Source organism: Crinia signifera, chromosome 6 (genome assembly GCF_055691185.1).
Source record: "Crinia signifera chromosome 6, ASM5569118v1, whole genome shotgun sequence".
NCBI classification, from domain to species: Eukaryota; Metazoa; Chordata; class Amphibia; order Anura; family Myobatrachidae; genus Crinia; species Crinia signifera.
Window position 1 is genome coordinate 189,276,513 of NC_139222.1, and position 16,909 is coordinate 189,293,421.

General features: G+C 39.0%; 1 protein-coding gene across 1 annotated transcript in view; it reads right to left on the reverse strand.

Annotated features, from left to right (window-relative positions):
* MICU1 (mitochondrial calcium uptake 1) overlaps nt 1–16,909 on the reverse strand; it is a 235,671-nt gene that overhangs the window by 109,188 nt on the left and 109,574 nt on the right. The window lies entirely within an intron of this gene.

Here is a 16,909-nt window from a genome sequence, read left to right on the forward strand (position 1 = left end):
ACCGAGCCCGAAGCGTGGCGAGGGGACGCTGATACCTGTGAAGCCCGCGAGGGGACGCAGGGATCTGTGAAGGTATCAGCGTCCCCTCGCCACGCTACGGGCTCGGTGGCTCGCTGCGCTCGCCACACTAATCTATTCTCAACTCCACGCCGACGTGGATAGTAGGGGAATGAAAAGGTCGGAGGACGCGCACCGCCGCCCCTCGCGGGCTTGCTGCGCTCGCCACGCTTCGGGTTCACGTTAATCGTGGGGGTGGCGGCCACAATGGGGGGCCATTATTTTTTACACACATGACGGGGCCATAGCCAATGAGAAATGGCCCTTATTGGCCCTTTTACCATTTTTTACTATGTTAAATGGACTCAGTTTCAATGTTAAAATAATTTAACATTGAAGCCTATGGAGAAATCGGGTACATCGCGTCGGTCGCGTCGTGTGCGTTTTGGTATGCACCCGACGCGACCGACACGATTTTTTCCGACACGACCACCACGATAGAAATCGTGGTGGCCGTGCTAGGAAACAAGTACCAATATTATTTATGGATGGCAATACATACATTTGTTTGCTGTATTATAGATAGTATAGCAATGCCATCCAATATTAAAAAAACTAACCTCTGTAACAGAGGGCTCAAATATTCCATAGTAATCTGGATATAGAGGTGTCTGCGAGTAACTTTTACACTCCAATTGGATACTATACCCCAGCAGTACATACTAAAGCTTATTTCCACTGGTCCCAGTGCACTGAAATAATATATCACAGTATTTAGCGGCTGGAAAAAGATCTGCAAAGGGAATATGGATGTACATGCACAGAACCTTTCAAGCTCTTGTATATTTCAAACGCAACCTTAAAATGTCCCCATAGTACACACCGTCCAACAATGGAGCTCCTACATGCTGTGGAGTCCGCTGATTAAACAAATCATTTTTATTGCTGTCTCAATTGAGTATGTAACATGCTGCCTTTAAAATGTAACATTACATTAAAGGCAACATTATTGCACAAAGCATACAGGTTATACTGTCCACATCACCATCTGAACCCCCAAACATAATCCTGTAACAAACAACTTGCTTCTTTTTCTTCTGAAAGTTGTGACTGTTTGTTTACCCTTTATCCTGCAATGCTGTAAACTGAAATTAAAATGTAGGCTGCAGTGAGTGATTGGTGTGTACACTGTGTGCAGGCGAGATCATTTGCTTGTGGGAGATAAGCAGACAAAAGAAAGATTAGTGTTTCTCTGAGATGTGGTTAAAACAGGACTTGGCTCAAACTGCCCATTATCCACTAATGAACAGTGGGAGAGCTATGTTCTATCTGAAAAGTGTAGGTGTGAAGCATAGCATGGCATTAACTGAGCCAGGCTCTTTCAGATTCCCGACATTAGGGAAGTGAGACTGTGCGAAGCTTTCTTTATCACACTACTAATTAGAGATGGAATCTGCCTTCACCTTTCAACATCTAAAGGGGCCTACACATGGGGAGATGTTGCTGAGCGCCGTGTCAGCACCGTGTGCAGAGTGATCTGTCAGAGTCAGTGTTCTCTGGTGAGAACAGTGGCCATGACCGGTGATTAACTACCTTGTAGATTTATCCAGCACGCTGGATATTACTCTCCAGGCGATAGCGATGTGGGGAACCATGCATCGCTATCGCCTCTACACACAAAGGCCCTTATTCTGATCGGTGCGGCCCGATCAGAATATGCGGCCGCAACCGTGCAGGCGAATCCCCGCCTTCCATACGGATCGCCACCTGCCGTCCGTATGCGGATATGTGGCGATCCGCATGAAATTGGACGGGATACGCCTCCTCCATGGTGGGAGCAGCCCCTGCATTCGATGGTCGCCGAACATCGAATGCAGGGCCGCACGCTCCACCAGGTCCCGCAACACAAGACCACACGGACACTTGTCCGTGTGAAATCATGTATAGAGGCGGGCAGCTGACATCCGGCGATGTCAGATGCCCGCCCCGTACACACGCGTCACGGCCTCATTACCATGCATACGCCCCGCGTTTGCATGGGAACGCCCATGAAACGGGGGGCGTATGCATAGGGTAATGAGGCTAAGTAGCCCCTCACGCCCCTCTACGCCCCCTGTGCGGCGTATAAAGAATCCGTGCGGCGAAATCGCCTGCACATGCGCAGAGTGACCTCTGCACATGCGCAGACGATCAACATCGGCGGTCCGTCCGCATGCGGGAATTTCCGCACCGATCAGAATAAGGGCCAAAGTGATGTGGGGCATTTTGTAAGCCATCTAGTGATATTGCTTAGAAAATGCCCTAAAATTGCCCGTGTGCAGGCCCATTAATCACATTCTGCACTGAATTCACTCAGCAAATACAGTATCTTGGGTGTAATGTAAAAACGTATTAAATGGAATTATATGAAAACTTATTTGTAAAGTTTAGATAGTAGCTTATAGGGGTAATATGAGCATTGCATTTTAAGAAATATTCTAATTAATAAGGGAACACCCTAAATTGACTTATCTACACTGATTTTACATACAATCTCAGTATGTTTGGGCCAGTAAATAATTGGACATAATTAATCCCTAAAACCTTTGACTCCTACGCCCTCAGACAAGCAGTTATTCTTATATAATGGGCTATTAGTAGCTTTCCTCAATTTTAACAAGCACTATCTTTTAGAAAATACACTTTTGCCTTCAACCATCTTAGAGTATGTGTAATCATAATAATAATAATAATAATAATAATAATAAGGTTCTCAAAATAAAGATTTGGCAGACAGACATCTTTCCATAAATATTCATAAGAAAACAAAATTGTTATTTCATATTCCAAGTCTATAACAGGAGTATACTATGAAGCTGGTATACTTTCATCTTCAAGAAAAAAATTGTTGAACTCAGCTGTGAGGATCACTTGACAGCCTAGAATAACACACATCTGAATGCTCTGAACAAGGGCAGAAACACTAAGCAATTCCTTCCAATCAGTTTTATTATTTCTCGGGTTATTTATTTTACGCCAAGGGAAGCTTCTGTAACAAAGGGGCAGGTTAATGCCATTTCAATTACACGAAAGCCTTTGATCCACAGCTTCCTTACCCATTGGAAAAGAAGGCCAACACTTTGAAATTGTTCAAAGGCAGTACAATAACATTTTTTACTGCTTTATAACCATAAATTCTCCTAAAACAGAGCTGGTTTATATACACTCCCAATTCTATTACGGTTTATATTTAAATCCTGTTTTAATCACTGTCACATACAGCCCCGTCTACTCCTCCCTGATGCAGTTTACACTAAACGCTTTTCAAACATTGTTTGGGGTTCCATCGCTAGTGCCGTGGGCAGACCAGCTCGGGGCACAGACAGTTATACAGTGCCACAACACAGCCTGATTTAGTGGAGAGAGGATTAAGTAAGAAGCCCCAGGGTTTAAGTTGTGTTTGTATGCAGATGCAATTGCAATTTTCTAGGCTACAGAGTTTTATTGTTAGCAAGTGAAGTTGTCCCCCATAAATTAAATGAGAAGCCCACCAGAACCATTGCAAACTTCTGTTTGGAAGTATTTACTATACTATTTTTATTTTTTGAACAACCCTAGTGGAGCTTATTATGGTGCCATCTGTAAGGCAGACATGACTGAATAAAACCCAGTTTCCAGGGTCTCTCGACAACCTTCCTCATGTATGGGACTTAAGGGGGTATTCAATGTAGGACGCTATTCCCGCCTGGGGAAATAGCGGCAGCCGCCTATTCAATGCTTGCATTTCTGACAGCATTGAAGGTGGATTCCAACAAGACAGATCTGACTTTACAAGTCGGATCAGTTTTGTCGGAAACAGCCGTGGATTGTTAAATTTACAGACGTGATCAACAATCTGCGGCAGTGGTCACAGACAAGCTCACTTTCAGACATTCGACATTGAATTCCAGCTGGGCGAAAACGGCCCGGATTCTGACTGTCTGGACCTTCAGACAGTTGGAATCCCATATTGAATACCCCCCTTAATATTAAGTCCAGATTGACTGATATATATGATAAAACAGAATGGGAAGTCACATTTGAATTTGATGTTGTCAAGTTACATTTAAGATATCAGTGATAGTTTTATGTCTGCTGTGTTTAGGGTGGGTGTCTGATCCACTGCCTCTACACCAATCACCAGCCTCTGCCTTCCCATCCCTCTACTACCCCCAAGGCATTCATATACAAAGGACAAAATTGAAATGACTGCTGAAATTATCACTTTTTCTACACATCATATGGATAATATGATGTGTAAAAAAAGTGATAATTTCAGCAGCCATTTTAAATTTGTTTTGTGACTCGTGGTCTCCCAACCAAGCATCTGAGGTAACTTGCTGGAGAGCTGTAATCATTTTGTCAGATGTGTACAAGATCAAAATAGTTTTAGAATCCCTGTCTCACTTGCAAAATGTGTGTGCTATCTAAACTCATCACAGGTGTCCTTTTCTCCCTACAGCTGGGGTGCAAAACATTTTTGGCCTGATGGTGTGACTGTACAAAATGCTCTACAAATTGATTTATTTCCTAATGTATGATGCCACACGTATGTTAAACATCTTTCTAACAAATCTAAATTATTCAGCAATAGTTATTGTAATAGTAAATGAAAAGGTTATTACCAGCTAAAGGGGTCATGGTGTGTTTGCATATTTAGTAAGTGCAGTGACATAATGTGGAGATTGAGCCCTCCTCTGTAATACATTTGCCAATTTAGCTTCTATAATTTTCTAGAATGCACTTCATAAATTATTGCTAGAAGCTGGGAGGTTGCTATGAGAAACAGTGCAGATAGATGTGTGGCAGTCAAACCCATCTGCAGCTACGGTATATATGTGTATATACCATGTTCTTTGTTTTAAGAGCAACTTAGATCTTTTAATATGTATGTATCATAAGATCGTTCTCTTTTTTGACTGTAGCCATCATTATCCCTTCACAGTGCAACAATAATCGTTCTGAAATTGTGGTAACGGGCTGCTGATCTGCACTTTATATTCTACAAACTGACAAGAAAACTTTTATAGAAGAGGTCACTGCTTAGCCAGTGTCTCATGGGTAATGCAGATTCAGAAACTGCCTGCTGTAAAATTAAATCTCTCTACCGTTATTATCATCTAGCAAAACTGTATGAACAGATCATTTATTGCATTTAACAGACCCTATGAGGCCGATCCTACTAGGTGCGGATGATTTGCAAATGTGTGCCGTTTCCAGTGTTTAAACGCATGAAAACGGCACCTCGCACCCTTTTGACCTAATAGGATCGACCCCATACAGTAGCTTCATTTGGACACAGCGTTGAGAACAAAAGTATTTAAGTCTTTGGCGCTAGGGACCAGGTGCTGTATCTTGTTCCCCTGCAGCCACCACAAAAGAGGATTGCCAACCTCTAAAAGAAACAGAGTATGCGAAGAAAATTGCGGGGCGCTCAAGGGTGAACAAGAAATAATACACTGGTATTCTGGTTGAGAAAGCCGCCCTGTGTGCGGCGAAACGCGTTCCCCAAAAGGACATCAAAGAAGGACACCCCTGCTGCCGACTCACCTATACCATCAGAGCCGATCCTGCCTCTTCTATCCATCGCAGACACACACTGTCTTCACGGACGCAGTGACAGAGCGCCGTGTGAGCTTTCTAGACTGAAAGTCTGCAGCGAAGGAGGCGGCTGCTATCGGGACAATCCCCAAGGCTGATCCTGCAAACACAGCCGAGACAGCCGAGCAGCATCCAGGGGTGAGCTAGCGCTGCGGCGCAATTTTATCAAGTACTGACCGCATTAACTGTGTACAGTGCCGTGCAACTAGCACACAGTGGAGGCAGGACGGACACTGTCACCCAATCACCCGACAGAAGTCCTTGCCCTCCACTTGCACGGGCACCCACAGAATCCATCAGCGCTTTCTGGTACAAAAACCAATGTGCCCTACAGTTTATATTTGAGAACCACAACTGCCAATTTGGACATTTGTAGTCCTTATCAGGAATTGCATTGGGACTCAATTGATTGATTTATGAGAACAAATCCCCGACTTCTGGTCACGCTTACATCCCAGAGTTAGGTATAATGGTGCACCATTTACTGTGATTTTAAAAGCATTGTATGTTTATTGTTATTATTATTGTGTTTTGTTTTTAATAAATTTTCATATTTCTTGTTCACCCTTGAGCGCCCCGCAATTTTCTTCGCATCATTTGGACACAGCGGCTGAATTGCTCTTAATGTAATCCTTAAAGGCTCCATTTCCATACCACCTGCAGGGCATTATTCAGTATCTATGTCAAGGCTTTACAGAATTTTTTTTTTTTTTTTTGCTAGAATCTTAAAAAGAAAAATGGCTGCAATATTCCCTTTTATCCCATTATATTTTTTACTTTTCAAGAACAGTGTTTTAGGTTATAAAGAAAAAAACTACAGCTTATATAGAATATCAAATAAGGAAAAGTATGGAGTACCAAAAAACACTGTTTGGGACAAGACGGCCACTTTGGATTATTGGTAAGAAATAAAGTTTTATATAATTATAAGTGTTTAAGTTTTTCTTAAACATTTACAATAAAACAAACCACATAGGAAATCATTCAGTAACATTTTTCTACAGTATTTGGTGCAAAAATGATTGTATTTGAATGCTTTTCTTTTGAATAGTGAAAAAAGTAAATTAATCAACCTTTATATTATGCATGTCTGTTGTAATTTATAAAACATAGATCATTTCTATTCTAAATCCGTTGGGGCTTTCTGAACATGGGTCACCTTTTCTGTTTTCTGAAATTCCACAGTAAGCAAATATTCAATTTGTATCTTATAGCAATAAAGAATACATAAAGTATGGCAGACTTTGCAGTGGTGCCCATGTAAAAGGTGGTGGTCAACTAGAGCGATTATATATATATATATATATATATATATATATATATATATATATATCCAAAGATTGACCCCACGTGCGCCCTTAGTGTGTAAGCAGCTACTCTAGAACCTCCCCTGTTAGTGGGAGGTGACAATAGAGATAGAAAGAAAGGGTATAGAGAGCGCTTTTACCATCACATGGAATTTCCACCAGTTACAGTCAAACACAATACAGTACAATGTGTAATCATAAAACCAGTGTGCTTTATTGCAGTGTTCAAGAGTTCACATCTGGAAATAATATCCTTTTCGGAATATCAATAACCCGACGCGTTTCGTCTTAAAAAAGACTTCATCAGGGGTTTAAACTGTAGGTGGTAAACATGATGGTAACATATTACAGACTGATAATTACATATCATATACATGAATACATAGTTTTTATAAAAGTATAGAACCCTATGTTCTTATTTTAAAATTTAAAACATATTATTAATATGGGACATCCAAGTCCATAAAAAAGAAAGAAGGAAGAGAATATGAAGAGAGAGGATGAGCACAAAAAAGGTTGGTAAAGTCTGGGAATGAAGGTGACAATAAACTATTTTATACCCCCTTAAGAGTGGGAATAGGTAGAATATTTAAGGACTATTTCAACAAGGGCTACACTGAGGCCATGATTAGTGGATGGTGGGAATATATGACACGTACCAGAATTCGATTTTGAACGTTTATACTGGCGTATTTTTCTTTCAATGATTAGCAGGCTGTAGAAACCTTCCCCTCAGTGGGGTAAACTTCAAAAAATCTATAGGAGAACCACATGGTAAATAGGGTTTTTAAGCAATTCATATTACTACAGACTTAAGAAAAATTAGAAGATTATGTAAAAAGTTATGAAATGAATCACGTACCATAATCTAGTTTCCCAACGTATATACTGGCGTTTTTGTTCGGTGGCAATACTGTGATTACCCTTCCCTTAGTGGGGCAAATTCCTTAATATCTAAAGAAGAACTTAGTGGTCAATTGTACTATAATGGTTTTTTAATACATTAATGTGATTATAATTGGTAAAGAGAGATGAATTACGTACCAAATAATCCCCATACGGGGTCACGAGGTGCGTGATAGATCCACAGCCTTTTCAGGCAGCTTCTTGGGGTACTGAAGTGCGGAGTATTTCGATTATGGGGGGGAATGGCCCATTAAAAACAAAAAACGTGGGGAGTAGTAGGCAAACTCTGCACAGTGTAGTTGGCCTGATTTTACTGTTCAGGTCCTCCGTATCTGAAAGTGGACATTTAAAATACGTTTAACACAGAATTTATGTGCCATGAAATGTGTACCCTTATGTAAGTCATTTTTTAGTTTTTAAAAGGAAGTTACATACCTAATACTCCACTTTGGAATGGATATAGTGCGTACAAATGTCAGCGAAAAATGGTTCGATTTCACAGTTCTAAAAGTGATACAAATTGACTCTATTTAGACCATAGCCCAACTTCTAATAGTAAGGATTCCACTAGGGGTTCTCCAGTGGAGATCTATATAACTAGTGGAAATCCTCCACACAGTATATGCCAGATGCAAAAAATTCAGACAAAGCTGGTACCTTGAATAATACACATACCAATTAAACAAAACAAAAAAATCAAAAAAATCCCCATTATCCAAGAGTATAAAATATTCCCACTCTGTATGGTTAAATGCCATAAAGTATACATCGATAGTATGCTGGTTAAATGCCATAAAGTATACATCGAAAGTATGCTGGTAATAATATTCAATACAAAATGACAGCTAAATGGGTTTAATACTTTACAGAGTTTTCAGAGGGCTTGGTCAAACACCACACCACAATCTCTTACCTGATCTCTGTGGGATAGAAAGGCCGACACTGTCTGCAGATGCTTTCTACCTGAGCCCTCGCTGCTTTATGAGCCTGAAGGCTATGACATCACTTCCGGATGTCCGTTTTAGCTATGTGTGGCAATAACTACTTTGTGATGTGTGTATACATGCTTTCCGTCCAGGGGTTATGTTGGGGTGGCTTGTACCTGTAGGGTCACTTACAATGTCCCTGGTGGATAACCGTCAAAACCATTATTTTCCTAGATGGGATGGCGTGCGTTCCATTTGCGTGTCAGCTGGATTTCCGGGTGTGGACTCGTCAGCAAGTGTCTAACTTCCGGTACGTCCGACCGGTGTTAGGATGTGGGCGGGTTAGTTGTCATAGCTACTATTTCTCCGCTTCAAGACCCGCTGATAGCGAGTGTAGCGGTCGCGTGTCCGGGTGCCCAGGTCTCAATATGCTGGTATGGGATTCGTATAGACCAACTTAGGGTTTGATTGCTCACAGGATTAGTTTATCTAATTAGTACCGGTTCTTCAGACTCCGGGTTTAAGGGTCATGTGACGCCCTACGTCACTCGAGGCGTCGCTTGGTACCCATGGAAACATCCGCTTAATACTATTGGGAGCGCGGTTGTCACATGTAGGGCTGTGTTACTTCCTTGCGTTCCATATGAAAAATAGACAGCATACATCCTGTGTGGATAACGGCTGGCGGTCCTGAGTGTGTCTAAGTTAACCAGTTGCGTTCCATATAATTATGGAGCGTATACATCAATGAGACATAATTATGGAGCGTATACGTCAATGGGACATGGCTAGTGGGGACCTGCTTAATAAACTACAACCTTCCTTGTAGTAAGGTGTCAATCTGTATCGACATTCTGTACAATTACAATGAGAAGTGTCATCATAAAAATGGCAAACTAATACAGTGTGATTAAGGTTAAAGCATGCCCATATAGTTAACACCCCATGATCGTTGTCAATGCTGGGGTGACCTAGAGTTCTTATTCTTACCTCATAGACTATAGTGTGTAACCTATTAACACTAAAAATAAAAATAAATAAATAAAAAAAATATATAATAAAAATAAAAATAAATAAAAAAATATAAATAAATAAAAATGAAAATAAACATAAAAATAAACTAATGAGAAAAATAAGTGAAGCTTTATATTATACTAGAAAGGTGCTGTTACTGTGCCGTATGGCTGTGATTATCCATCATTAGGCGTTAATGGGCTCCTCAGCTAATAATTATGTAATGTGCCCTTACGAGTGATCAATTTCGTTCATGTGTTGGTGATGCTTTGTGCATGTGGATCTCCTTTGCATTCTTGGTTCAAAAAATGCAATTACGAGATATGTATTACAGTGAGAATTGTGGTGCTATGTTTACCGTACATGATTCAAAGCATGGTTAATTAAACCCATTTTTACAATTTGAATAAGAACTCTAGGTCACCCCAGCATTGACAACGATCATGGGGTGTTAACTATATGGGCATGCTTTAACCTTAATCACACTGTATTAGTTTGCCATTTTTATGATGACACTTCTCATTGTAATTGTACAGAATGTCGATACAGATTGACACCTTACTACAAGGAAGGTTGTAGTTTATTAAGCAGGTCCCCACTAGCCATGTCCCATTGACGTATACGCTCCATAATTATGTCTCATTGATGTATACGCTCCATAATTATATGGAACGCAACTGGTTAACTTAGACACACTCAGGACCGCCAGCCGTTATCCACACAGGATGTATGCTGTCTATTTTTCATATGGAACGCAAGTAAGTAACACATCCCTACATGTGACAACCGCGCTCCCAATAGTATTAAGCGGATGTTTCCATGGGTACCAAGCGACGCCTCGAGTGACGTAGGGCGTCACATGACCCTTAAACCCGGAGTCTGAAGAACCGGTACTAATTAGATAAACTAATCCTGTGAGCAATCAAACCCTAAGTTGGTCTATACGAATCCCATACCAGTATATGGAGACCTGGGCACCCGGACACGCGACCGCTACACTCGCTATCAGCGGGTCTTGAAGCGGAGAAATAGTAGCTATGACAACTAACCCGCCCACATCCTAACACCGGTCGGACGTACCGGAAGTTAGACACTTGCTGACGAGTCCACACCCGGAAATCCAGCTGACACGCAAATGGAACGCACGCCATCCCATCTAGGAAAATAATGGTTTTGACGGTTATCCACCAGGGACATTGTAAGTGACCCTACAGGTACAAGCCACCCCAACATAACCCCTGGACGGAAAGCATGTATACACACATCACAAAGTAGTTATTGCCACACATAGCTAAAACGGACATCCGGAAGTGATGTCATAGCCTTCAGGCTCATAAAGCAGCGAGGGCTCAGGTAGAAAGCATCTGCAGACAGTGTCGGCCTTTCTATCCCACAGAGATCAGGTAAGAGATTGTGGTGTGGTGTTTGACCAAGCCCTCTGAAAACTCTGTAAAGTATTAAACCCATTTAGCTGTCATTTTGTATTGAATATTATTACCAGCATACTTTCGATGTATACTTTATGGCATTTAACCAGCATACTATCGATGTATACTTTATGGCATTTAACCATACAGAGTGGGAATATTTTATACTCTTGGATAATGGGGATTTTTTTGATTTTTTTGTTTTGTTTAATTGGTATGTGTATTATTCAAGGTACCAGCTTTGTCTGAATTTTTTGCATCTGGCATATACTGTGTGGAGGATTTCCACTAGTTATATAGATCTCCACTGGAGAACCCCTAGTGGAATCCTTACTATTAGAAGTTGGGCTATGGTCTAAATAGAGTCAATTTGTATCACTTTTAGAACTGTGAAATCGAACCATTTTTCGCTGACATTTGTACGCACTATATCCATTCCAAAGTGGAGTATTAGGTATGTAACTTCCTTTTAAAAACTAAAAAATGACTTACATAAGGGTACACATTTCATGGCACATAAATTCTGTGTTAAACGTATTTTAAATGTCCACTTTCAGATACGGAGGACCTGAACAGTAAAATCAGGCCAACTACACTGTGCAGAGTTTGCCTACTACTCCCCACGTTTTTTGTTTTTAATGGGCCATTCCCCCCCATAATCGAAATACTCCGCACTTCAGTACCCCAAGAAGCTGCCTGAAAAGGCTGTGGATCTATCACGCACCTCGTGACCCCGTATGGGGATTATTTGGTACGTAATTCATCTCTCTTTACCAATTATAATCACATTAATGTATTAAAAAACCATTATAGTACAATTGACCACTAAGTTCTTCTTTAGATATTAAGGAATTTGCCCCACTAAGGGAAGGGTAATCACAGTATTGCCACCGAACAAAAACGCCAGTATATACGTTGGGAAACTAGATTATGGTACGTGATTCATTTCATAACTTTTTACATAATCTTCTAATTTTTCTTAAGTCTGTAGTAATATGAATTGCTTAAAAACCCTATTTACCATGTGGTTCTCCTATAGATTTTTTGAAGTTTACCCCACTGAGGGGAAGGTTTCTACAGCCTGCTAATCATTGAAAGAAAAATACGCCAGTATAAACGTTCAAAATCGAATTCTGGTACGTGTCATATATTCCCACCATCCACTAATCATGGCCTCAGTGTAGCCCTTGTTGAAATAGTCCTTAAATATTCTACCTATTCCCTCTCTTAAGGGGGTATAAAATAGTTTATTGTCACCTTCATTCCCAGACTTTACCAACCTTTTTTGTGCTCATCCTCTCTCTTCATATTCTCTTCCTTCTTTCTTTTTTATGGACTTGGATGTCCCATATTAATAATATGTTTTAAATTTTAAAATAAGAACATAGGGTTCTATACTTTTATAAAAACTATGTATTCATGTATATGATATGTAATTATCAGTCTGTAATATGTTACCATCATGTTTACCACCTACAGTTTAAACCCCCGATGAAGTCTTTTTTAAGACGAAACGCGTCGGGTTATTGATATTCCGAAAAGGATATTATTTCCAGATGTGAACTCTTGAACACTGCAATAAAGCACACTGGTTTTATGATTACACATTGTACTGTATTGTGTTTGACTGTAACTGGTGGAAATTCCATGTGATGGTAAAAGCGCTCTCTATACCCTTTCTTTCTATATATATATATATATATATATATATATATATATATATATATATATATATATATATATATATATATATATTTTAATAAGGGAAAGATGGTTAAGAGGGAACTTTCTTGTACCAAAACAAAAATATACTTAACTGCAATTAAAAGTACCCATTTTGTGCTAAATCTCTAGAACAGGCCAGGCCAACCTGTGGATCGCCAGCTGTTAAGAAACTCAAGTCCCCATTGCTATTCCCCAGTTTTGCTATTAGGGAATGCTAAAACTGTGGCAAAACATGCTGGGATGTGTAGTTTTACAACAGCTGGAGAACCACGGTTGGCCAGGCCTGCTCTAGCATCATTTACCAAATCAGTAGTTTTAGCACTGCTCCTCATAGTGACTAGATTTTTAGGCAAGATTTTTTTTATTCTCATTTCTTATTGATCACCAGTCATTTCCTCTTTTTGTTTATGAAATTCCTCGATAATCATTTTCCTGAGGTGATCTTATACCTGTACATCTTCATTGAAAACCCTGACTTAGGCAAAACTACTATTTTATATATTATAAACACATTCGGTCTTCCATTCTTTCATCAAGTATTTATTCATTCCACAGTTAATAACTGCTGATAAACTGTACATTTTCCAAAAAAAAAAAAAAAAAATCAGTTGAACAATGAACAGACAATAAAGTACAAGAACAGTTTGCTATAAAATGGCTTGGTAAGCAATTAACGGTTTGAACTTTCTAACAGCATCCAACGCTTTGAAGCAAAGATGCAAATATTTCATTGAATCATTCCAGCTTCAACCCATGCAACTGAAACCGTTTCATTGAACAACATCAGGCAATATTGCATCATTCAGTAAGCTTGAAAACATTTATCTTAAGCAGCCACTATGAAGAGTACAAATTTGACAAGAGGAGATCTGAGAATGAGCCACTACTAATTTTAATATAAAGTTAGTGATCTAAGATAAAATAAGTAAACTAAATATAAAAGTGTAACTTCTAGGACAGAAAACACCTCATGCACAGAAATATGATTTAGTCACTGCTTAAGATTCTGTTTTATCATATAGTCAAAGATTACTTCCATTTCCAGTCTGGGGTCTGCAAATTTTAAAAAAAATTTTGGTCAGCGCCTGCCATTTGTAAACAAAGTATATATGGATGAGATTTATATTCTGATCTCTTGTACAATTTGCATAAATTGCAAAACAAAGGTTGGAAAGAGGAAAACAATTAGGGCCAGATGTATCCAGCTTCAAAAAGTGATAAATGGAGAGTGATAAACAGCTAGCCAATAAACTCCTAACTACCATGTTACAGGCTGGATTTAAAAAAAATGACAGATAAGAGCTGATTGGCTGGTTGTTTATCACTCTCCACTTTATCACTTTTGAAGCTTGATACATCTGGCCCTTAGTGTCTTGATACAAAGAGGATAATCACAAAACCCATGTTTGAGAGCGAGACAGAGTGTGGGAGTAAATGGGTAATTAATTTTATATAGAACAGGTTTAATTTCAAACCAATTTAATTCTAACTGAAATAAGGGATCTAACAGGTTTATTTTTGTTTAGGGGATTAAAAGTTTGATTTTTTTTTGGGGGGGATACTTTAGTTAATATCAAGAGAAGTGAGAAAACAAGAGTAAAATAAGTTATATTAGTAGTAACAGCATACAATCGTCTTTTAAAGATGAAACTCAATAAAAAAAAAAAAAAGACATTTAGATGTGACGCATACATTGGGTCAGGCGTTTACAAGACTTTTTATGTTCCCTATATTTAACACTGAATTCGGCTCTCACTCCCACAGAGACCTACAGTAGATCGGTAAATTAGATTGAACGTGTTTTACTCACACAGCAATTTAATGCAGAAAATTAAATATTTTAAATGAATAAAAATGAAAGTCGCCCACATCAGCTTTGGCAGGAATGTGTAAGCCTCTTTGTTATACATACAGTAGGCACCACCCTGTGTAATCAGCAATCTTGTTTTATGGAGAGATCTCGGACTGGAAAAAGGAGTAACACTCTGGTCACTGCAGCAATGTATATAATTATCCATCACCGTTAAACTAGTTCTGCTCACAATTCAAGAAAAGCATTTTATTTCCATTCCTTTATAGCAGGCTTTTCACCACCCTGGGTCACAGGAGACATGCACGGTATAACTTGCACTTGAAACAAGAAATATAATAGGTCTAAACGAGAAGGAGCAGATACTACATCATCCAACCTCCAGAGTTGGCTAGGATTGCTTCCACTAAAATAAACCAAGGCATTGTGTCGGTAGGAATACAATTTTCACTTCTAATTGAATTCAGTGATAAACCGTCTTATATGGTATTATTGTTCCATTAATTCCACAAGGAAATACTGTACATGGCGTATCAAATAATCACAGGTCACATGTGGCTTAAAAAAAAACATTCAACTATTCTTTAAAAACACCATCAATATAACAAATGAACTGGGAGTAGCAGTGATTTATTGCTTATGTCTCTTCTGGGAATGAAGGAAAAATACCACAAAGTCGTTATCTAGGACCATTAACACATACATTAGTGGCCCAATAATTTTATTGCCAGAGGTGGAGATAAAAAAGCACCACACAATGAAACAAATGTAGGGCAGTGCATCTGTGAATTACCATGCATTTCTGTCAGCTAAGTCCTAAATGAAAGCGTCCATTGATAAATCTATATAGAATAATACTGTGTCATCTATGACATCCTGTACACTATATTTGAGGAATCTGGAAGGAGGAGGGTATTTGAGGGAATCCCAGAGATCCATTAAAAAAAAAAAAACAATTAGATCTTCAATTTAACTTTCTAAACAGTAAAACTGTAATTTAGTGCAACTGCAAAATATGTTTCCTATGCACTAGTGTTCAGAACGTCTTACAATGGGTGTGGTTTGACAGTCAGTCAGGAAGTCAGCACTATGAAGCCCCTTGCAGGACTGCTGCGCTCGCCGCTCTGCAGGCTCGGTGCACTTGCCAAAGGGTCTATTCTACCTCTATAAGCCTCTATAAGGGTCGTGGACCTCCATGAGGGAGAATATCCCATTAATCAGGATCTTGACTGTCAGGCATTTAACAGTTGGGATTCTGATGTCAGACTAATGACTATCAGAATTCTGACTGTCGGAGTGTCATTACAGTGTCTCATACAGAATGCTTAATTTTGGGGCAATTTCAGTCTATTGAGAAAGGAACATAGTAAGAAAAGTCTCCTGCCTGTTATAAAAATAATTATATTTAACGTAATTTTTGACTGACATTATTACTTTAAAATGAAAAGGTTTATGAATGTGCGTCTGTGTAATTCATAACAGACAAGCACTAGACAAAATGTGTGGTAATAATGTGTATGCCTCTCTATTAGCACAGTAATCTCCATAGTGTGCACAGTGCAATGAAATCGGCTTCTGCACGATTTTTGTAATTCATGGAGCTAGAATAGGGAAAACACTTCAGCATCGATGATTTAAATCTACTGCATAATCTAGCATTATTGCTTTTATCAGACTTGTCACACTGAGAGTAATTAGAATTAGCTTTATCTTAAAATCACTGCCAACTGTATATTTTTAAAATACAATGGTAACAAAGTTAACTAATAGTTTTTAATACCATAACGGGTTGTTACCATTTCCATTTGCTTTCAAGGTCATACTGTAGCTTTAATATTATGATATATAAAACCAAATGTACCAAGTTCTGTACATTTCATTCCAAATGGCAGAAATATGGCTGCAATGAAGTTATGTTCCCTAAATGCTGTATTTGGTTCAAATACGTCAAAAGAGTTACGTCATGTGCTTTGTACATAATGCCTATGTTTATGCATTTATCTGCAGTACCCACAAGAATTTGGGGAAAGTGAGATTTTCTTGTTAAACATTTATTATTTTTTAAGTGTAGTGTATAATTAGAATAAAAAAAAAGAAGTCTTAGTAATATGTTTAATGTGGTAAAGTACAAGTCATTTTGATAAAGGGGGTTTAAACCTTCAGATGACTTTAATTTAT